Raw genomic sequence first — 22,766 nt, 5'->3', positions numbered from 1 at the left:
AATGAAGTGCAGCAATGTACCTTAAATATTTTCAGGTGACATTAACAATTTTCAGTGCATCTCCCCAACATGGACCTACACCTTAATCAGACTTGCCCTGAGCTTTGCCCTCCTACCCTTTACAAGCTCCCCCCCCTCCCCTCCCACTCCTGCTGCACCTCCTCAATGAGGCCTCAGTACCTACAGCAAGGCTGCTTGTGTTAGTGGGCCAGACAATACAAACAGCCGACAAGGATGCCCTGGACCAGTTGGTGACGAGTTAAAAGTACGAACTTTCATGCAACTATGTTGGAATTTTGGAGAGATTCGTGGAAGGGGAAGACTGGGAGGATTTCACTGATCGCCTCGACCAGTACTTCATAACCAACAGATTGGAAGGAACCGATAACACAATTAAGCGCAGGGCGGTTCTTCTCACCGTTTGTGGGTCAAAAACTTATGGCCTTATCAAGAATCTACTCTCACCGACTCGACCAAAGGGTAAGACTTACGATGAATTGTGTACGCTGGTTTGGAACCACTTTAAAGCGAAGGAAAGCATCATCATGGCGAGGTACCGTTTCTATAGGCACAATCGCTCCGAGGGCCAGGACATGGCAGAATTTGTCACCGACCTGAGATGTCTCGCTGGGCCGTGAAACTTCGGAGCTGCGTTGGAGGAAATGCTGCGGGACTTTTTCATGCTTGGCATTGGCCAAGAGGCCATCCTTCGAAAGCTGTTGGCTGCTGAATCTCTAGACCTGAGCAGGACGAAAACTCGAAACAGATAGCTTTCCAGCATTGAAACTCACCAGTAAGTACTATGCATAAAATAATATCGTCAGCAGGCAGAGCTGCACATGGCAGGGCCTACTCGTCCGCGTTCGTACGACCTGTAACTGCTCAAAGTCCGCCATCGGGGTGAATCAAATCTCGCCTTGGCGTTGCGGAGGCGTTCATCGGGCCCACCAATGCCGATTCAAGCAATAAGTGTGCAAAGGCTGTGCAACAATGGGGCACCTTCAGCGAATGTGTCCGCAACCGAGCAAGCGTGCTGCGACACACCACGTGGCTGAGGATGATCACTCCAGCGTGGATCAAGTGGCACAGGCAACACAACCTGAGGTACAGGACAAAGAAGTGTATGGGGTACATAGAAACATAAAAAATAGGTGCAGGAGTAGGTCATTCGGCCCTTCGAGCCTGCACCACTATTCAGTATGATCATGGCTGATCATGCACTTCAGTACTCCATTCCTGCTTTCTCTCCATATCCCTTGATCTCTTTAGCTGTAAGTGCCTCATCTAACTCCATTTTGAATATATCTAATGAACAACTTTCTGTGGTAAAGAATTCCACATGTTCACAACTCTCTGAGTGAAGAAGTTTCTCCTCATCTCGGTCCTAAATAGTTTACCCCTTATCCTTAGACTGTGATTCCTGGTTCTGGACTTTCCCAACATCGGAAACATTCTTCCTGCATCTAACCTGTCCAATCCTGTCAGAAATGTATATGTTTCTATGAGATCCCCTCTCATTCTTCTAAATTCCATTGAATAAAGCCGAGTCGATCCAGACTTTCTTCATATGTCAGTCCTGCCATCCCTGCAGCGGTGAACCTTCGCTGCACTCCCTCAATAGCAAGAATGTCCTTCCTCAGGTTAGGAGACCAAAACTGTACACAATATTCAAGGTGTGGTCTCACCAAGGCCCTGTACAACTGCAGTAAGACCTCCCTGCTCCTATACTCAAATCCTCTCGCTATGAAAGCCAACATGCCATTTGCCTTCTTCACCGCCTGCTGTACCTGTATGCCAACTTTCAATGACTGATGTACTATGACACCCAGGTCTCATTGCACCTCCCCTTTTACTAATCTGTCACCATCCAGATAATAATCTGCCTTCCTGTTTTTACCACCAAAGTGGATAACCTAACATTTATCTACATTATACTACATCTGCCATTTACTTGCCCATTCACCTAACCTGCCCAAGTCACCCTGCAGCCTCCTCACAGCTCATACTGCCACCCAGCTTAGTGTCATCTGCAAACTTGGAGATATTACATTCAATTCCTTCGTCTAAATCATTAATGTATATTGTAAATAGCTGGGGTCCCAGCACTGAACCTTGCGGTACCCCATTAGTCACTGCCTGCCATTCTGAAAAGAAACCGTCTATTCTTTGCTTTCTGTCTGCCAACCAGTTCTCTATCCATGTCAGTACATTACCCCCAATACCATGTGCTTTAATTTTGCACACTAATCTCTTGTGTGGGACCTTGTCAAAAGCCTTTTGAAAGACCAAATACACCATGTCCACTGGTTCTCCCTTGTTCACTCTACTAGTTACATCCTCAAAGCATTCTAGAAGATTTGTCAAGCATGATTTCCCTTTCATAAATCCATGCTGACTTGGACCGATCCTGTCACTGCTTTCCAAATGCGGTGCTATTACATCTTTAATAATTGATTCCAACATTTTCTCCACCACCGATGTCAGGCTGACTGGTCTATAATTCCGTTTTCTCTCTCCCTCCTTTTTTAAAAAGTGGTGTTACATTAGCTACCCTCCAATCCATAGGAACTGATCTAGAGTCTATAGAATGTTGGAACATGACCACCAATGTATCCACTATTTCTAGGGCCACTTCCTTAAGTACTCTGGGATGCAGACTATCGGCCTTCAATCCCATCAATTTTCCTTACACAATTTGCTGGCTAATAAGGATTTCCTTTAGTTCCTCCTTCTCGCTAGACCCTTGGTCCCCTGGTATTTCCGTAAGGTTATTTGTGTCTTCCTTAGTGAAGACAGAACCAAAGTATTTGTTGAATTGCTCTGCCATTTCTTTGTTCCCCATTATAAATTCGACTGATTCCGACTGTAAGGGACCCACATTTGTCTTCACTAATTTTTTTCTCTTCACGTATCTATAGAAGCTTTTGCAGTCAGTTTTTATGTTCCCTGCAAGCTTACTTTCATATTCTATTTTCCCCCTCCTAATTAAACCCTTTGTCCTCCTCTGCTGAATTCTAACTTTCTCCCAGTCCTCAGGTTTGCTACTTTTTTTGGCACTTTATATGCCTCTTCCTTGGATTTAACACTATCCTTAATTTCCCTGGTAAGCCATGGTTGAGCCACCTTCCCCGTTTTACTTTTACACCAGACAGGGATGTACAATTGTTGAAGTTCATCCATGTGATCTTTAACTGTCTGCCATTGCCTATCCACTGTCAACCCTTTAAGTATCATTCGCCAATCTATCCTAGCCAATTCATGTCTCATACCATTGAAGTTATCTTTCTTTAAATTCAGGACTCTAGTCTCTGAATTAACTGTGTCACTCTCCACCTTGATGAAGAATTCTAACATATTATGGTCACTCTTCTTCAAGGGGCCTCGCACAACAAGATTACTAATTAATCCTCTCTCATTACACAACACCAAAAGTCCTCCGATAATGCTGGAAGTTAAATTAAATGGGGTTCCAGTCTCCATGGAATTGGACACGGGTGCGAGTCAGTCAATAATGAGCCAGACGGCTTTCGAAAAGCTGTGGGACCCTAAGGCAAAAAACCCAACTGAGCCCAATCAATGCAAAGCTGCGTAATTATACCAAAGAGCTCATACCAGTCATTGGCAGAGCGGCAGTGAAGGTATCGTACGATGGAGCTGTGCATGATTTATCGTTGTGGATCAGTCCAGGCAATGGCCCAATGCTGTTTGACAGGAGTTGGCTTGAGAAAATTAAATGGAACTGGAACGATATTAAAGCCTTATCAGTGGATGACGCTTCGTGTGTTCAAGTGCTGAGCAAGTTTCCCTCGTTGTTCGAACCAGGCATCAGCAACTTCACATGAGCCAAGGTGCAGATCCACCTCGGCCCAGATGAAAGACCCGTCCATCACAAGGCTCGGGTGGTTCCGTACATGATGAGGGAGAAGGTCGAGTATGAACTGGACAGACTTCAATGGGAAGGAATCATATCACCAGTCGAGTTCAGCGAATGGGCCAGTTCAATTGTCCTGGTGTTGAAAAGTGATGGCACGGTCAGGATCTGCGGCGACTACAAGGTAACAATCAACCGAGTCTCGATACAGGATCAGTACCCATTACCCAAGGTTGACGACCTGTTTGCAATGCTGGCGGGGGGGGGGGAAGTCGTTCACCAAATTGGACCTGACCTCCGCTTACATGACACAGAAGCTGGTCGAATCTTCGAAAAAACTGACCTGCATCAACACGCACAAAGGACTGTTTATATACCACAGATACCCTTTCAGAATTCACTCGACAGCAGCCATATTTCAGAGAAACATAGAGTGTTTACTGAAGTCCGTCCCGAGAACCGTCGTGCTCCAAGGTGATATCCTGATCACTGGTCGTGATGCCACCGAACACCTGCACAACCTGGAAGAGGTTGTACATCGTCTGGACAGAGTGGGACTCAGGCTAAAACACTCCAAGTGTATTTTCATGGCACCAGAAGTCGAATTGCTGGGGAGAAAGATTGCAGCAGATGGCATCAGGCCTACGGACTCGAAGACAGAGACCATCAAGAATGCACCCATACCCCAGAGTGTGACGGAGCTGCGTTTGTTCCTGGGTCTTCTCAACTATTTCAGTAACTTTCTACCTAGTTTGAGCACACTGCTAGAGCCCTTGCACATGTTGCTGAGAAAGGGTAACGACTGGGTTTGGGGCAAATCTCAAGACAGAGCCTTTGAGAAGGCCAGGAACCTGCTATGTTCCAATAAATTACTGGTACACTATGACCCATGTAAGCGGTTAGGGCAGGCCTGCGACGCCTCATCATATGGGGTCGGTTGTGTGCTCCAGCAAGCCAATGTATCAGGCAAACTCCAACCAGTTGCAAACACATCCAGAAGCCTGTCTAAGGCTGAAAGAGCCTTTAGCATGCGTATATGGGGTTAGGAAAATGCACCAATACCTATTTGGGCTTCGGTTTGAGCTTGAAACAGACCACAAGCCGCTCATTTAATTGTTTTCTAAGAGCAAAGGTATAAACACCAATGCCTTGTCCCGCATCCAAAGATGGGCACTGACATTATCCGCTTATGATGATGTCATCCGCCACAGACCAGGCACTGAAAACTGTGCTAATGCGTTTATCCGGCTACCATTGCCCACAACTGGGGTGGAAATGCCGCAGCCCGCAGACTTGCTGCTGGTCATGGATGCCTTCGAGAGCGAGGGGTCACCCGTCACGGCTCGCCAAATTAGGACCTGGACCAGCCAGGATCCTGTGCTGTCAAGCGTAAAAAGGTGTGTCCAAAATGGAACTTGATCTGCCAGGCCCAGGGAAATGCAGGATGAAATTAAGCCGCCGCAAAGATGAATTGTCTATTCAGTCTGATTATTATGGGGTAATCGTGTTGTTATGCCAAAAAACGGCAGGGAAACTTTTGTGCGAGATTTACACAGTACCCACCCAGGCATTGTCATGATGAAGACCATTGCCAGGTCTCACGTTTGGTGGCCCGGCATTGACTCGGACTTCGAGTCATGCGTGCATCAGTGCAACACTTGCATGCAACTGAGTAACGCACCTGTGGAGGCTCCGCTGAGTCTGTGGTCATGGCCATCCAAACCGTGGTCAAGGACCCCTTTCTCAGCAAAATGTTTTTAGTGGTAGTGGACGCTTACTCCAAATGGATTGAATGCGTAACTATGTCATCCATCACGTCAACAGCCACTATTGAAAGCCTCCGGGCCATGTTAGCCACCCATGGCCTGCCCGACGTCCTTGTCAGTGACAACGGACCGTGTTTCACCAGTTCGGAGTTCCACGAGTTTATGACCCGTAATGGCATCAAGCATGTCAGGTCTACCTCTTTCCAATCCACGTCTAATATTCAAGCAGAGCGGGCTGTCCAAACCATTAAACAGAGCCTATAACGCGTGACTCACGGCTCCCGACAGACCCGCTTGTCCCGCATTCTGCTCAGTTACTGGGCGAGACCCCTCTCGCTCACCAGGGTCCTTCCTGCCGAGCTGTTAATTAAGAGAGGCCTCAAAACCAGGCTCTCCCTTGTACACCCGGATTTCAATGATCATGTCAAAACCAGAAGGCAACGACAGCAATGGTACCATGATCACGTGACCATATCACGTGACATTGCTGTTCATGACCCTGTGTTTGTCCTGAATTATGGTCATGGTCCAAAGTGGGTTGCTGGCACGGTTTTGGCCAAGGACGGGAACAGGGTGTTTGTAGTCAAACTGTTAAATGGCCAAACGTGCAAGAGGCACATCGACCAAACCAAACTGCGATTCACAGACAACCCAGAACAAATTGAAGATGACATCATCATCAATCAACCAACACACATCCAACCATCAGTTGAACCTTGTGTCATTCACGAAGACGAACCTACCATCCCCGGCAGTCCTCCCAGACCGACTGCTCCGTAATGCGGCAATGGTCCTATTAACTCACCCAAGCTTGAGTTCGAACTGAGAAGATCAACCAGGAAGCGGAAGGCCCCGACTGTCTCAACTTGTAAATACAACCTGTACCAAGGATTTTGGGGGAATGATGTTATGTATGTTAACTGGGTTTTACCTGCCAGCGGAGGGCATGACTGTCGGTGTCCTAATGGTCACTGGCAGACACGTGAAAACCATGTATATAATGTTGAATCCTCACTTTGACAGTAAATAAACTGGAGTAAGGTCATGCCTGTACTAGCTCACCGTACTTAGCCTCGTGGAGTTATTCGATACGTAACAACAGCACCTTCTATTTCCTGGGGACCGCTGCCACTCACACGGGGCTGAGCCTCAGCATCCAGAGCACGATGTGTGACCACAATTTGCTGGCCTGTTTCGGCAATGTCACTTCCCCATTGGACAGTGGGGAATACAAAGAGGATGGCAGCAGTCAGTGATCACATGACATCGCCAAGCTGGAGAGTGGCTTGTGCCTGCGTTGCGATCGCTGTTGCTACATCACCCATAGCTGCGCCATCCCCTCTGGGACTCCACTGTGGCTGCTGGAGCCCATCTGACTCTGTGAGCGGGCAAGGATGGGCTCGCTGGAGTCCTCAGATGTACGGACAATGCGTGAGGCGGCCTCCATCACACTCACAACAAATGCGTCTATGCTCTGCGGGACTCTACCCAATGCATCCATGAGGTCTCGGTGCATTTCCGTGTTCTCCCTGGACATAGCCGCCAAGTCCAGGTCCACGTCTGCCTGTCTCTGAGCAGGACTACTATGGCAACTCGCCCTCCAGGTGGCTGGCCTCCGGGCTTCCCTTCCCGCTGGGTGTTGCTGTAGGACACTGGGGCCAGGAGCCTCAGAGTTGTCAAACCCCTCGAAGTCACCCTCCTCCCCCGATGATGTGCCCCCACACAGTGGAACTGATGGGGTCTCCTGCTCAGGGAGCAAACTGTCATCCCCTCCCTCGTCATCTTCCTCATGCCCAGATGTCGACGGCTCAAGGGAAGGCTGCTGTGCTTCTGGCTGGTCAACTGTAAGCACAAAATAACAGACGTGGTTAGCAACAGGGGAGAGGGCAGGCAAATAAGAGGAAGCTGGCATTGGACATGTATATATAAAGGGGCTAGGCCACTTGATATTCATAGGCAGTCCCTCGAACGAGGATGACTTGCTTCCACGAGTTCACAGATGTTTCGATGAAGGACCCGATGTTCCAGTCCTGAACTCCAATTAAGGGGGTGGAAGATGCCTGTGCGTGAATTTTTTTTAATGTGTGGTGACAGTTGCACAACAGCCACCACACGGGCTTGACAGAGCTAGGTCTTGGTCCAGTGGCAAGGATTAACCAAGACGACTGGAGACCTGCTCTGCTGCACGGACCTAGAGCGCACACATGTCGCAGTGTGGGCTGGCCCGAGCTCCCACATACCAACACGCTGCAGAACCTAGATCAGCGCACATCTAAACAAAGGGAATTCTGGAGACTTAAAGACCATTACTCAGTTCCATTATTTTGTCTGGTTGGCTTTACACACTATTATTGTTCAAACTGACTCCAATCAGGGCTTCCTGATGGCTTAGGAGAAAAGATGCAGACACTGACTCGCATACAGAAAAGGGTCAGTGGCGAGGTCACCAATCTGAGCTAAGGCAGCAGTGGGTGGCCAACTGGTCGGAGCATACCTGGGCTAGAGGTGAGAAGTGGACCAAGGTTCCTGCCGCTGATCAACAGACAGCACATCCCGACTATAATGTGACACTGGGAGAGTACAGTATTAAGCTGCAATGGATTCAATATCCAAGCTTCCGCGTGAAGGCCATGGAGGACCACTGCCTATAGACTGTACAACAAGCACAAATTGCCAGTTTATGGAGGGGGGGAAAGGGGAGAAAAATCAGCTCAATCGCTCTTCCACTATAACGGTTATACGGTGGGTTCAACTGCAACGTGCAAGTTCCCCAGAGCTACATACAACTTCATTATAACAAGAGACTTCAACGCCAGCGGAGCCCGACGCTGTTCCATTCGTCAAAAATAAAACCATCAGTAATGTAAGGTCCTTACTGTACAGTATGAAACCACACGAGGCACATTCTGGGGACAAGGTCACTCTGTGACCATAACTCTTTATTTACAGGACTCCAAAAGCGATGACCCTGCGTGGGACCTCCCTTTTTATTCCTGTGTTAGCGTTAGTGTTTTCTCAGAAGAATCACTCAACACTCAGAGTCGGTTCCAATGCTGATGCGGCTTTTATTACGCTCAGCGGGGAGGAAAAACTCAGGACCGTATCCAGGTTTCTCTCCACCGAACAAAGGGTTACATGCACCTTTATATGTTTCACAACAGTTACAAAACAGTTTACTACAGCTACACAGCCCATCACGGCTGGACACAAGCCAATCAGAACGATTATAGATTACATATAGGTTCTTTTAACCCAATAGAAATCCCCTAGTATCCAGGGAACCATATGTTCGGTTATTGTCAGCTTGGGCTGATCGATGACTTTATTGGTTCTCTCCCTAGTTCTTTCATCTGGGAGAAATAATTGGTTTATAACCTTGTTTACAGGAGATGGTTTCCCTCTTATCTTTCTTCCTGGGGAATTAATTGGTTTATGACCTTGTTCACAGGAGATGGTTTCCTTCTTATCTCTGTCTTCCCGCATCCCAGGCATTCCTACAGTGGGCCTCACAGGGTTATTGCTTGGTCATTGAACGTTCAACAGTTCACAGCTTGACTACCTGATTTCCCATCATGCCTGGGCAGCCATTTTATGTGTGTGTCCACTTTAAACTTATATGCGTTTAGATATATCTAGCAGGTGCCTAATGCTTAGTATTCTGGTATATTCTAAAGGTGCCTACCTCCTACAACACCTGTGTGATCAGGTAAGGAGTGTCTCCCACAAGTTCACCCCTTGTGGTCAAGGTGTGCATCTAGGTTGAGTGCATACAGTAATACAGTGGTGTTACATTGTGGTTACATATATGACATCACTTCCTCCCGCCACCCCCCCAAAGTCTTATTTGGATCATAGGTTTAGTCTTTCAGATGGTCTACGCTCCCTCGTGGAGCACCACAGTTGGGGCTCTGGTTGTTGGACACTGACCTGAGTGTCTGTCACCTGTGGTGATTCCGGCCTGTCTGGGCTGACCGCAGGGACTGTGCATTCTTCTGATTGCTCTTGTTGCTCGTTCACTGGCGGTGTTGTGAGCTTCATCTCATGGTCTTCTTCAGGTTCCTCCGTGTCGATGCTGAACCTTTTTTTTACTTGGTCCAGATGCTTACAGCATATCTGACCAGTGTTGAGTTTTACCACGATGACCCTATACCCCTCTTTGTCAATTACAGTGCCCTCAAGCTATTTGGGCCCCATGGCATGATTGAGGACAAATACAGGATCATTTATTTCAAAACATCTCCCCCTCGAATTACGGTCATGGTACTCGTTTTGTGACTTGCGCTTGCCCTCAACTATGTTGATCAGGACTGGGTGAATGAGGGACAACCGAGTTTTGAGTGTCCGTTTCATTAGTAGCTTCCTGGGCGGGATCCCCGTGAGCGAGTGTGGTCGGGATCTACAGGCCAAAAGGAGACGCGACAGGCTACATTGTAGGGAAGGTCCTTGAATCCTGAGCATCCCTTGCTTAATGATTTGGACCGCACATTCCGCCTGGCCTTTGGAGGCCGGCTTGAACGGCGCAGTCCTGACATGGTTGATGCCATTGCCCGACATAAACTCTCGGAATTTGTAGCTTGTGAAACATGGGCCGTTATCACTAACCAGGATGTCCGGCAAGCCATGGGTAGGCTTTCCACGGTGGTGGATGACGTGCGTGAATTCAGAATGATGCACTCGATCCATTTCGAGTATGCATCTACCACAATAAGGAACATCTTACCCATGAACGAGCCCGCGAAGTCAACATGAATGCGTGACCATGGCCTGGTGGGCCAGGACCATAGGCTGAGCGGGGCCTCCCTGGGGGCATTACCCAGCTGGGCACATGTCATGCACCTGCGAACACAGTGTTCCAGGTCTGAATCAATTCCAGGCCACCAAACATGTGACTGGGCAATGGCCTTCATCAGCACAATGCCTGGGTGCTCGTTGTGGAGTTCCCTGATGAATGCCTTCCTGCCCTTCTGGGGCATAACTACCCAGCTGCCCCATAGTAGGCAGTCGGCTTGGATAGAGAGCTCATACATCTGTCTGTGGAACGGTCTGACCTCCTCAGGGCATGCTCCGTGTGCGGGCGCCCAATCCCCAGTCAGGACACATTTCTTAATCAGGGATAGGAGGGGATCTCTGTTGGTCCAGATTTTGATCTGGCGGGCTGTGATGGGGGAGCCTGCATTGTCAAAGGCATCGGCAGCCATGACCATCTCGGCGCTTTGCTCCGCTGCCCCCTCAGTGGTGGCCAGTGGAAGCCTGCTGAGCACGTCTGCGCAATTTTCGGTGCTGGGCCAGTGCCGGTTAAGCAGCCAGCGTGAGAGCCCATCGCTGTATGCGAGCTGATGCGTTGGCATTGATAGCCTTGCTGTCTGACAACAGGGATGTTAATGGCTTGTGGTCCGTCTCTAATTCATACTTCCGACCAAAGAGTTACTGATGCATTTTTTTTACACCATAGACACATGCAAGCGCTTCCTTCTCGACCATCCCATATCCCCGTTCTGCTTGAGAGAGCGACCTGGAGGCATAAGCCACAGGTTGTAGTTAACCCTCAGCATTGCCCTGCTGCAACATGCACCCAACCCCATAGGACGATGCATCACATGTCAGGACCAATTTTTTACAGGGGTCGTACAGGGTCAACAACTTGTTTGAACAAAGTAGGTTTCGCACCCGATAAAATGCCCATTCCTGACAGTCCCTCCAAAACCAATCGCAACCCTTATGCAGGAGCACGTGTAGCGGCTCCAACAATGTGCTCAAGTTCGGCAGAAAGTTCCCGAAATAGTTCAACAGTCCCAGGAATGAACGCAACTCCGATGTGTTGCAGGGCCTGGGTGTTCATCGAATCGCCTCTGTTTTGGATTCGGTGGGCCGAATCCCATCTGCAGCAACCCTCCTGCCCAGAAACTCAACCTCAGGAGCTAAGAACACACATTTAGACTTCTTGAGTCGCAGGCCTACCCGGTCCAGTCGGCGTAGCACCTCCTCCAGGTTGTGGAGATGTTCCTCGGTGTCTCGACCCGTGATGAGAATGTCGTCCTGGAACACGATCATTCCAGGAATGGATTTAAGCAGGCTTTCCATGTTTCATTGAAAAATCACGACCGCTGATCGAACGCCAAACGGGCACCAGTTATAAACGAACAGTCCCTTGTGCGTGGTGATGGTGGTCAGTCGTTTAGATTCATCGGCCAGTTCCTGGGTCATATAGGCTGAAGTAAGGTCCAACTTGGTGAACAGCTTGCCGCCTGCCAGCATGGCAAAGAGGTTCTCCGCTCTCGGGAGCGGGTATTGATCTTGTAGGGACACCCGATTGATGGTGGCCTTGTAGTCGCCACAGATCCTGACAGAGCCATCCGCTTTTAGGACGGGAACGATGGGGCTCGCCTAGTCGCTGAATTCAACAGGCGAGATGATACCCTCTCTCAACAGCCGGTCCAATTCACTCTCGATCTTTTCCCATATTACATACGGCACCGCTCTGGCTTTGTGGTGCACTGGCCTGGCATCCGGGGTGATGTGTATCACTACTTTAGTGCCTGTGAAAGTCCCGACGCCAGGTTGGAATAGTGAATCGAATTGTTGTAGGACTTGTGAGCACGAACTTCGCTCCACAGATGACATTGCGTGAACATCCCCCCATTTCCAGTTCATCTCGGCTAACCAGTTCCTCCCCAACAGTGCGGGACCATTGCCTGGGACAATCCAGAGCGGCAGCCGATTCACTAACCCATTGTGTGTGACAGCCAACATTGCACTGCCTAGATGATTTCTTTAGTGTAAATCCGCAATTGTGTCTCAATACGTGCTAATTTGGGTCTACTGGCTTTAAGTGGCCATAGCTTTTCAAATTGCTGAACGTCCATGAGTGACTGGCTGGTCCCAGTGTCCAGCTCCATGCGTACAGGGATACCGTTTAATAAAACCCTCATCATTGGTGGCGTTTTGGTGTATGAACTGTGAATATTCGCCACATGGACCCGCTGAACCTCGGCGTCCATCGACTTGCCCCAAAAGTCATCCTGCCTCAAAGAACCCTCTTCTGGTCCATCCGCCTCATATATTAGTCTGCACATTCGAGCTAAGTGGCCTCTGAGATTGCAGATCCTGCAGACAAACTGTTGAAATCTGCAAGATCTAGCTGAGTGTTTTCCCCCACACCTCCAGCATGAGTTAAAGTTTCCATTGTTGGGAACAAAGGGACTATGGCCAGGCATTCCGCGCTGACTGTCCCTTTGACTGCTCTTAAGTACCCTATTAGTGGGTGTCAGTGGCCCCATCCCGGGCCGCATTGTCCACTGTGATGGCGTGAATGTCCGTTCAGCCTGCCTTTGTCTCTGTTGAAGTCCTACTCAGGGGTCTATTGCTGTCTGGGGAGTGTCGGACTGTCCCTGCCTGCCTGCGGGGCTCTGAGTCACTTTGATGATGTTGATTCCCTGATCCATCGCCGCGTTAGAGGCAGAATTGCGCGCGTATATTATTTTCGTCTCTTCCTCCCCTGCCATGAAAGTTTGAGCTATCAACACCGCCGCTTCCAAGGTCAAATCCTTGGTCTCAATTAATTTGCAGAAAATTCCCGCATGACCGATGCCCTCGATAAAGAAGTCCCTTAAAATCTCTCCCCTGCAGGCGTCTGTGAACTTACAGAGGCTGGCCAAATGCCGGATGTCCGCTACGAAGTCCGGTATGCTCTGTCCTTCACGATGTCGGTGGGTGTAGAATCTGTGTCGGGCCATATATATGCTACTTGCCGGTTTGAGGTGCTCCCTGATCAATTTGCTAAGTTCTTCAAAGGTTTTGTCCGCCGGCTTTTCGGGTGTTAGTAAGTCCTTCATGAGCGCGTAAGTCTTTGGTCCGCAGCTGGTCAAGAGGTGAGCCCTTCGCTTGTCGGCCGCTGCACCCCCCAGCCATTCTTTCGTAACGAAGCTTTGCTGAAGCCTCTCAACAAAATCGTCCCAGTCTTCCCCAACACAGTACCGTTCCTCTGTGCTACCGGTGGCCATTCTCGTGGGTCGTTAATTCCCGTTTCTCGTCGCCAATGTAAAGTCCTTACTCTACAGTATGAAACCACATGAGGCACATTCTGGGGACAAGGTCATTCTGTGACCTTAACTCTTTATTCACAGGACTCCAAAGACGATGACCCTGTGTGTGACCTCCCTTTTTATACCTGTGTGATCAGGTAAGAAGTGTCTCCCACAAGTTCACCCCTTGTGGTCAAGGTATGCATCTAGCTGGAGTGTATACAGTAATATAGTGGTGTTACATTATGGTTACATACATGACAAGTAACTACGGGAAATATCGCTCCTTCAGGGATTCATGGAAAGCTGGCATTAGCTGCGCTCTTGCTCACAGTCAAACAGAAAATGAAAAGGCCGACTAGAGCTGTTTTCATCGCGCACCATTTATTGTGGTGGCCGCAAGCCATGGTAATTGTCGACTGGCCTCAATCCGGGGGTGAAATGTTCCATAGTGCATGGCATACAATCGCCCATCCAGGAAACACTGCTGAGAGAATTGCTGTTTGTTTCACAGGCTGAAAAGGTTATTTATTTTACAAACCGAATGTTTGTGAAGGCAGAGGATCGAGTGGGTCCTGGTCCGCAAATCACATGATCTCGCAGCAGGAATTCTGTTTCTGAGCAGTTTTGTAAAAAGCTTTAGATTGTGTGCCCAGAACTTTGGATATTGACACTAGATCATCGAGCTTCTCTCCACAATCCAGCAGGGACTCCATTGTGTTATGCAAGATTGCTTTGGTTGTATCCAGTTCTGCTTGTACTTTACACATAGGGTCAGCTTCTCGAGGATTCTGGTAGCGGGCAAGTTGGGCATCCAGTCCTGTGTAGTGGATCAATTTCGGAGAACCTGAGGGGCAATCTATACCGTCCACATGTTTGGAGAAATCATCTAATATCTTATCAAGCAACGTGAAGCAGACCCTCGATGGATATTCACTGTCTGCAATAACTACCCCTGCAGGGAATCGTTCCGGACGCAGAGATGACAAATGTAATCTTGCTCTTTCACCGCAGCTCGGCTTCCAATCTGTGAGCGCTCCACAAGTAGTTGACTCGTGCAAGTCATAAACTCCTGAACACTGGATCTCTGGAAGTGACTGAAAGACGCAAGATGGTAAGCGACTTTCAGAAGGTTAACACCTGTAGCTCCTTTGTATAACATGCTCAGGCTGTACAACTTCATATCTGCAGCCTTGCATGCCTTCCAACGACCTTCTCATTCGCTCTCTCTCTCCATATTAGGGGTCAAGGAAATCACATTAATCGCAAATGCCATTCACATACCGTCACTACCCGTAGGAGGCTCGGCCTTGCCGCCGGCCACTGTGCGAACTGGGGTGCCCATGAGGGCCGACACTCTCTGTTCCATCTCGGTCAGCTCCTGCAGATCAGGCTGTCAGCCCCCGGTGCATTGCTGCTCCCTCCGATTATGTGCTAACTTTGCCTGCAATAAGAGTAATAAGAAGGGTTGAATAAGTGTGCAGCTCCTCTTGTGCCACATGTGCCTTCTATGGTACAATAGCTGCCATTGTCTGGAAGTGCAAATGTGTTCAGTACAATCTGTGCGGCTGGTGACTGACCATGTGGAAAAACTAGGAGGAGGTGAGAGGCAGGTAGCATAGCGGCTCAGGGTGACGTTTGGCCAACGCATATCAACAGTGGAAAGGGAGTGTGAGGAGGGTTGACAATAATTAGGGGACAAGAGGGTCCGTGCATCCTGAATGCAGGGGACATGGCTGGAGAAGTGTGCCTGCAGCTGTCAGGTGAGTTCACCAACCCACACCATGGCCTGGAACACATAGAGAAGGGGCAGCTCCATCAAATACTTAACATTGTGTGAGACATTGATCTTTCAATCACGGCAGTGTACATAAATATGAAGGGTACTCACCCTGACGACCCTCCCGAGATCGTTAAACTTCTGGCGGCATTGGATTGCAGATTTAGCCACCGTGTCTGTTGCTGACACCTCCAGGGCTATGTCCCTCCAAATCCTCTTGAACACCTTTGGCACGGGTCTCCTTCCACCTACCAAATGCAGTGCAGGCCACCTGCTCTCAATGGCCTGAACTAATGCCTCAGCGGCCATTGCAGAGAAGTGGCATTCTCTCTGTCTTCCCTCCTGCTGCACCGTGTCTCCCGCTGTGAGCGAAGTGGGCCGGTGCATCTGCACATACGCAAACAAAATTGCCGCGCCCTAAAGTTTTGTCTGGGCCACAGGAAGATTCAAACACGTCTGCGCATGTGCAAAATGTAGAGCTTTTTTAACGCCATGATTTTCGGCTGGGGCGGCCAAGCCTGATTAACACCCCCGGTCATTGAACCTCACTTTCTGTTGACTTTTACATACGGGGGTGCAAACTTTTTCCAGGCGTTATCAGGACCGCCCCGCCATCATTAACCCCCCGAAATCTCAAAAGCCAGAAATCCAGCCCCAGCTGTGGTCTCACCAAGGCCCTGTACAATTGCGGCAAGACCGCCTTACTCTTATACTCCAACCCCCTTGCTATAAAGGACAACATGCCATTTGCCTTCCTAATCTTTTTGCTGTACATGCATGCTAGCTTTCTGTGTTTCTTGCACAATCTCTCTGAACACTAACATTTAAGCGTTTCTCACCATTTAAAAAAATATTCTGTTTTTCTATTCTTCCTACCACTCACTTAGTCTATCTATATCCCTTTGCAGACTCTGTGTTCTCATAGTTTACTGTCCCACCTATCTTTGTATCATCAGCAAACTTGATATGTTACACTCAGTCCGTTCATCCAAGTCATTAATATAAATTGTAAATAGTTGAGGCCCCAGCACTGATCCTTGCGGCACCTCACTAGTTACAGCCTGCCTACCTGAAAAAGACCCGTTTATCCCTACTCTCTATTTTCTGTCCATTAACCAATGCTCTATCCATGCTGATACATTACCTCCAATCCCATGAGCCCTTATCTTATGTAATAACTTTTTATGTGGCATCTTATTGAATGCCTTTTGGAAATCCAAATATATCCACTGGTTCCCCTTTATCTACCCTGCTAGTTACATAAGAACATAAGAAATAGGAGCAGGAGTAGGCCATTTAGCCCCTCGAGCCTGCTCCGCCATTCAATAAGATCATTCACATTCTCAAAAAACTTTAATAAATTTGTCAAACACAATTTCTCTTTCATAAAACCATGTTGACTCTGCCTACTCATGTTATGATTTTCTAAGTGCCCTGATACCACTTCCTTAACAGTGGATTCCAGTATTTTCCCGACAACTGATGTCAGGCTAACTGACCTGTAGTTCCCTATTTTCTCTCTCCCTTCTTTCTTGAATAGCGGTGTTACATTTATTTTCTGGCATTTGCTCTCATCGTTTTTTCACATCTTTAGACTATTGTTACTTTTATTCACTATACTACGTGTGTGCCTTGCTGTTTCTTTTTGTCTGCATTCTCTTTGGTGCAACTTGTTGTTGTGTCCTTAGCTGCTCTAGCAATGACTCCACGAGGCAATGTGTTGTACTTGAACTGTAGTGACCTTAGTCCTTTATTACTCCAGAGTGAGGATCACACCTGGTGCCCTGCCTTTTATACTCGGCCAGGCACACCTGTACAGGTAACCTACAAGAGTCCCACTGTTGTGCCCTCTGGTGGCACACCTTGTGATAGTACCAACAGTAGCCATGTAGGATATATGACATCACTCTCCCCTGAGCCTTTAGTGCAAATTGCCTCTGCATTGACTGTACTCTGGGCTTAGCTCTATGTGGGCTCTGTCTGGTTGACCCTTGGCAGGTCATTTCAATCTTGGGTGAGTGGTTGGCGCAGTAACGCGCTGGCGGTTGCTGTTTGTGTGAGTGTGTCCCTGACCACTCCATTCGCCCCCCCACCACCCCACAATGATTATGGTGGGGGCTCCTAGCATTTATGTGCATTCAAGTTCAGGAAAATGGGTTTTGCATTATTTGTGGTTCAGTGATGCGATAAGTACGTTTAATGCCTTATCGATGCAATGACTGGTGCATGAGGACAAGCTAGTTCAGGAGCTGCTGGGTCAGTGCCCGGTGCTGGCAGTGGGAACCCGGTTGGCTCGCGTAGCCTGCTCTCGGGGCTGTTGCCGTCGTCCCTAGCGTCGGGCCGGTTCACAGATGTCTATGACCTCCCTGTCCTTTCTTTGCACCCTGGGTCACAGCTGCTCCCTGAGGAGCTGCCGTCTAGCAGTGCACAGGGAACTGCTGACTCACTGGCCTGGGCGTCATTTGGTTTGGGATCCAGGCTGGTGCTTGTTTCCTTTGAGGGAACAGTGGCGGGTGACCCTACATCTAGGGGTACGGCCTTAGTGCAGTCTGCTCCTTCAGGCTCGTGGCAGTTGGTGCCATCGGGTGCCTGAGAGGTGGAGCCGATCAAGGGCATGATATCGATACCGGTGCCGTTGCCCTGCTGAGATCGCTTGCTCTGCAGCTCGTGTGTGTCGGCTGCTTGTGGCCACACTCTTTCGTGCATGACTGTGATCCCCGGGACACCGGCTACAGCACTGGGTAGCTCGCTGGACCTGTGTGCTCCCGATGGGTGTCTACCCACTGCATTGGCTGCCTGCAGTTGAAACCCTGCATCGTCCAACTTTTCATTACTTATGCTGGACACACTGTGGGTCCGATTGCGATCGCGTGACTTTTCCTCGCTGGTTGTATGTGCACAGTTCAGATCATCAATTACACATTTTACATAATTGCACGACTTTTCCTCGCTGGTTGCATATATACAATTCAGAATATCATTTGCACATTTTACATAATCAGTTACACTTTTTTCCTCTGACTTACAATTGCTATTATGAAAGCCTTGCTTTCTTTAACCCCAATTCGCTTCTCCGTTTAGTGCCACGTGTTGCTCCATCAACGTTGTAGCTCGTGGTCTGGCCGCGGCCATATTTGTCTTCAGCGCCTCACCTCGTGGTTTGGGCACCATCTTTCCTCCATCCGCGATGTTGACTGCGGTGATCCTCTTCTCCACCGGTTCTGCTTCCGAAGCTGGGAAGTCGCCATTGGATTTGATTTTCTTCCTCCGGAGTCCTGCCACTGGAGCCTGGAAGGTGCGTTCAGATCGTCTCAGCTGGACCATCTCCACGCAGTCATGCTGAGTGGTCTGTGTCTCGGGTGCTGTGCTGGTCTGCTCTCCGGTGCCAGGTCCACCCTCAGGTAAGGGCTTGCTTTGCTGGAACTGAAGGAAATTCTTATTAGGCGGAAAATTGTGTTAAGGAAATTGATGGGATTGAAGGCCGATAAATCCCCGGGGCCTGATAGTCTGCATCCCAGAGCACTTAAGGAGGTAGCCCTAGAAATAGTGGATGCATTGGTGATCATTTTCCAACAGTCTATCGACTCTGGATCGGTTCCTATGGACTGGAGGGTAGCTAATGTAACATCACTTTTTAAGAAAGGAGGGAGAGAGAAAACGGGTAATTATAGACCGGTTAGCCTGACATCAGTAGTGGGGCAAATGTTGGAATCAATTATTAAAGATGAAATAGCAGCACATTTGGAAAGCAGTGACAGGATCAGTCCAAGTCAGCATGGATTTATGAAAGGGAAATCCTGCTTGACAAATCTAGAATTTTTTGAGGATGTAACTGGTAGTGTGGACAAGGGAGAACCAGTGGATGTGGTGTATTTGGACTTTCAAAAGGCTTTTGACAAGGTCCCACACAAGAGATTGGTATGCAAAATTAAAGCACATGGTATTGGGGGTAATGCACTGACATAGATAGAGAAGTGGTTAGCAGACAGGAAGCAGAGAGTCGGGATAAATGAGTCCTTTGCAGAATGGCAGGCAGTGACTAATGGGGTACCGCAGGGCTCAGTGCTGGGACCCTAGCTATTTACAATATACATTAATGATTTGGATGAGGGAATTGAGTGTAATATCTCCAGGTTTGCAGATGACACTAACCTGGGTGGCAGTGTGAACTGTGAGGAGGACGCTAAAAGTCTGCAGGGTGACTTGGACAGGTTAGATGAGTGGGCAAACGCATGGCAGATACAGTGTAATGTGGATAAATGTGAGGTTATCACTTTGGTGGCAAAAACACGAAGGCAGAATATTATCTGAATGGCGGCAGATTAGGAAAAGGGGAGATGCAGCGAGACCTGGGTGTCATGGTACATCAGTCATTGAAAGTTGGCATGCAGGTTCAGCAGGCGATGAAGAAGGCAAATTATATGTTGGCCTTCATAGCTAGGGGATTTGAGTATAGGAGCAGGGAGGTCTTACTGCAGTTGTACAGGGCCTTAGTGAGGCCTCACCTGGAATATTGTGTTCAGTTTTGGTCTCCTAAACTGAGGAAGGACATTCTTGCTATTGAGGGAGTGAAGGTTCACCAGACTGATTCCCGGGATGGCAGGACTGACATATGAGGAGAGACTGGATTGACTGGGCCTGTATTCACTGGAGTTTAGAAGGATGAGAGGAGATCTCATAGAAACATATAAAATTCTGACAGGACTGGACAGGTTAGATGCAGGAAGAATATTCTTGATGTTGGGGAAGTCCAGAACCAGGGGACATAGTCTAAGGATAAGGGGTAAGCCAGTTAGGACTGAGATGAGGAGAAACTTCTTCACTCAGAGAGTTGTTAACCTGTGGAATTCCCTACCGCAGAGAGTTGTAGATGCCAGTTCATTGGATATATTCAAGAGGGAGTTAGATATGGCCCTTATGGCTAAAGGGATCAAGGGGTAGGGAGAGAAAGCAAGAAAGGGGTACTGAGGTGAATGATCAGCCATGATCTTATTGAATGGTGGTGCAGGCTCGAAGGGTCGAATGGCCTACTCCTGTACCTATTTTCTATGTTTCTATGCCTCTGAGCGCAGAGGGCTTCGATCGCTGGAAGGGTGAAGTCTTCCCATTTCCAGTGGATCTTCTCCATTCACCTTCTGCCGAGCAGCGTTGTTCCATCACCTCCAACAATCCACAGAGGTAACCTGTGCACTGCGCCATCATGAAGTACCTTTACATTCACTCTACCAATGACTGGGATGATTTCATCGGTGTAGGTGCGCAGCTTTACCTGAACCGGAGCCAACTCGAGTTGTTCAGTTTGATTATTCCATAGCTTCTCAAAGGCTCCTTGATTCATCACTGACTGGCTCGCCCCCGTGTCTACTTCCATCTTCAGTGGGGAACACTCGGTGGTGCAGGTAAACATGCTATGTACCTCCCCGTGGGACTGGGCTGCCTTGCTGCCTGTCGATTCGTAATCCGCACTGGATTCCTGCCCATCTGCAGACTCTTCATCAACACAGTGAATCATATTTCTCTTACACATTCGCTGGAGGTGGCCCTTTGTGCTGCAGACTTTGCATACATAGTCTTTAAAGCGGCACTGGTGAGCCCTGTGATTCCCTCTGCAACACCAGCATGGTGCTACTCGATTAGCCCCCCTTAGCGGACTCTGAGTTAAGGGACTCAGGGGCCTGTTCTCTCTTCCCTGAGAGGGTTCACATTCTACAGTCCAGCCTTTAAAAGGCACTGCTCTGTGTACAATACCTGGGGAGTTTGAGTTTGAGGGTGACTCATCTGCTTCGAACCGTAGGTCGAGGTCATGAATGCCTGGCTCACAGAGATGGCCTTCTGGAGTGTGACTGTGGTATCCACCGACAGTAGCTTATGAAGAAGGCCCTCATGGCCAATTCCAATGAAAAAATGTCCCGCAGCGCTTCGTTGAGGTGGTCGCCGAACTCGCACAGTGCTGCCAGCCTCCTGAGGTCTGCGGCATATTTTGCGATTTCCTGGCCTTCGGGCTGTCGGTGGGTATAGAACTGATGTCTGGCTGTAAGGATGCACTCCTTGAGCTTGACTTGCTCATGGATCAGGGTTACGAGCTCCTTGTACGTCTTGGTCATTGTCTTTGCTGGTGCCAGCAAGTCACTAACGAGAACATAGACGGTGTGCCCACAACTGGTTAGCAAGATAGCTCTGCGCTTATCAACCAGTGTGGCCAGGTTGTCTCCTGCCAGATCGTTTGCTGTGAAAAAATGTTCGAGCCTCTCCACAAAGGCGTCTCAATCATCATCATCGGCGAACTGCTGCAACGTACCAAGGGTAGCCATTTTCACGTGAAAGTTCGGAATCTTGTCGACAATTGTTGTGTCCTTAGATGCTCTAGTAATAACTCCACGAGGCAATGTGCTGTAGTTGAACTGTAGTGACCTTAGTCCTTTATTAGTTAACTCCAGAGTGAGGATCACACCTGGTGGCCTGCCTTTTATACTAGGCCAGGCGCACCTGTACAGGTAACCTACAAGTCTCCCACTTCTGTGCCCTCTGGTGGCACACCGTGTGATAGCACCAACAGTAGCCATGTAGGATACATGACGCTTGTGACCTCTTAAATCTAGTCTTCAGCTTGTCCAGCTGCTGCCTGAGTGGCAGAAGTGTATGTGTTAGTTGGATTATTGTGTTCCTTTAAGAGCCATTTGGGATTGAGATATCTCTCCTCTCAGGGCAGCTAAATCTTGAGATGCAGTTTGCATTTTTGTTGCTGCAGCAAGGGGAATCTGTCTTTGTCTCCTTTCTGCCACAAGTACAGGAATTTGAGGAGGCCGATGAGGGAATTAATCTGCTGCTATCTTGAGAGACAGCAGCACTATGTGAGTGTATTCCTCCTGTGCTACTAGAAGAAGGGATTGGCTGTTAATGGTCACTCATTGGTGGGGAAGCAAACCAAATGTAATCATTGAACCACTGAGAGATAGTTGCCTGTAAAGTGTCAAAGCGACAATAGATAGCACTCTCCACTCTGTCACTAGGTCTCTTTAGCAAAGGTTTGAGCATCCATATCACAAGCTAAGACTTCTTAACCTCTTTGGCAGGGACCTCCACTGCAGAGAGGACTGCAATGCTGCAAACGCTTCTGTGGTTGTGCAGAGGGCACCTCCAGTTGACCTGTCATCTATTGTACATTCTCAGAGGCCATTGGCAGCGCATATGCTTACATTTGATGCTCTGCAAGCACCTTTTAAAAGCAGAATCTATCGTGAGATCTGGGTCCTGGGGATCTTCGGTCTTATAAGAACATAGTAAATAGGAATAGACCCCTCGAGCCTGCTCCACCATTCAATAAGATC

The 22,766-nt window shown here is 48.7% G+C and overlaps 1 pseudogene; it reads right to left on the bottom strand.

The window, feature by feature from the left end:
• Positions 1 to 14,245: 14,245 nt before the first annotated feature.
• Positions 14,246 to 14,841, bottom strand: LOC139266764 (synaptobrevin homolog YKT6 pseudogene; annotated as a pseudogene).
• Positions 14,842 to 22,766: the final 7,925 nt, after the last annotated feature.

The sequence above is a fragment of the Pristiophorus japonicus genome, chromosome 7 (genome assembly GCF_044704955.1).
Source record: "Pristiophorus japonicus isolate sPriJap1 chromosome 7, sPriJap1.hap1, whole genome shotgun sequence".
Classification (NCBI taxonomy): domain Eukaryota; kingdom Metazoa; phylum Chordata; class Chondrichthyes; family Pristiophoridae; genus Pristiophorus; species Pristiophorus japonicus.
The sequence above is the reverse complement of the archived record's forward strand: the minus strand, read 5'-3'. Positions and strand labels throughout refer to the sequence as shown.